Source organism: Solanum stenotomum, chromosome 2 (genome assembly GCF_019186545.1).
Source record: "Solanum stenotomum isolate F172 chromosome 2, ASM1918654v1, whole genome shotgun sequence".
Classification (NCBI taxonomy): domain Eukaryota; kingdom Viridiplantae; phylum Streptophyta; class Magnoliopsida; order Solanales; family Solanaceae; genus Solanum; species Solanum stenotomum.
The window spans coordinates 12,228,594-12,230,498 of record NC_064283.1 but is presented as its reverse complement, the minus strand read 5'-3'; positions in this window follow the sequence as shown (position 1 = coordinate 12,230,498).

The window sequence follows — 1,905 nt, the reverse complement described above, 5'->3', positions numbered from 1 at the left end:
GGAGGGAAGGAATGATAGGAAAGGGTGGAGGGAAGGGAGGGTAGGAGGAGGTGGATGGAAGGAGGGGTAGGAGGGAAGGGAGTGGTGAGGGTAGGAAGGGCCACTAGCGCCTAGAGTACCCAAAAAAATCTCTCAAAAAATCTTTATGAGGATATCTGTAATGATTTGGGGAACCATCGTATACTCACACCATTTTTAACGCTTGTTTTCGCATTTACAAACTCTAATTTAAGAATCGCTCAAATTCCCCGAATGTTCGTTTGTATAGCCCATGGATCTGGCGTCCGGAGCATCCAAAATTTTATTCTCAAAAATCATTATGAGGACCTCCGTAATAAGTTGGAGAACCTTCATGTATATTCACACCATTTTTAACACCTATTCCGCATTTACAAGCCCTTTATTAAGTATCGCCCAAATTTCTCAATTTTTCGTGTGAACACCCAAATTCTTTTTCTCAAGAAACTTTATGAAGACCTCTGTAATGAGCTGGGGAACATTCACATATAATCACACCATTTTTAACGGTCATTTCTGCATTTACAATCCCTTTTTTAGAATTGCCAAAATTCCCCAATGTCCACAGATCTGGCGCCCGGAGCACCCAAAATTGTTTTTCCAAAAAACTTTATAAGGACCTCCGTAATGAGTTGGGGAACCTTCACATATACTCACACTATGTTTTTAACGCCCATAAGATTTACAAGCCGTTTTTTAAGAATCACCCAAATTTTTCGATTTTTCATGTGTCAACCCATGGATCTAGCGCCTGGAGCATCCACAAATTTTTTTTTCTCAAAACACTTTATGAGGACCTCCCCAATGAGTTGGGAAACCTTTACGTATACTCTCATCATTTTTTAACATCATTTCCATATCTACAAGCCATTTTAGAAGAATCACCAAAATTTCCTGATATTTTCGTGTGTAATGCCCATGGATTTGGCTCTCGGAGTACCCAAAAAATTTTTATCAAGAAAACTTTATGAGGACCTCTATAATGAGTTGGGGAACCTTCACATATGCTCAAACCGTTTTTAATGTTCATTTCCGCATTTACAATCCCTTTTTTTAAAAATCACCCAAATTTTACATTTTTTCGTGTGTATTAGCCCATGGATCTGGTGCCTGAACCATCCAAAAAAATTGTCAAAAAACTTTATGACGACCTCTGTAATGAATTGAGAACCTTTACATACTCACACCATTTTTAATACTCATTTCCGCATTTACAGGCTCTCTTTTAAGAAATTACTCAAATTTCCCAATTTTTCGTGTGTATAATGCCCATTGATCTGGCGTCCGGAGCGTCTATATAAAAATTCTCAAAAACATTTATGAGGACCTCCATAATGAGTTGGAGAACTTTCACGTATACTCACACCACTTTAACATCCATTTCCGCATTTACAAGCATATTTTTAAAAATCGCTCAAATTTCTCAATTTTTTGTGTGTATTAATTAGCTCATTGATCTGGTGCCCAAAGAACCACAAAAAAATTTCAAAAAGTTTATAATGACCTATGTAATGAGTTGCTGAACATTCACGTATACTCACACCATTATTAACGTCCATTTTTGTAATTACTGTCCCTTTTCAAGAATCGCCCAAATTCTCATATTTTTTGTTTGTATTAATGCCCATGGATCTGGCGTCTAGAGTGCCCAAAACTTTTTTCTTAAAAAACTTTATGAGTACTCCCGTAATGAGTTGGGGAACCTTCACATACTCACACCATTTTTAACTCTCATTTCTGTATTTATTGTGCCTTTTTTTAAGGATCACCCAAATTCCCCAATTATTCATTGCCAATGGATCTGGCGCTCAGAGCACCCTAAAAAAAATTCTCAAAAAACTTTATGAAGACCTCTATAATGAGTTGGGGAACCTTCAACTACACTCA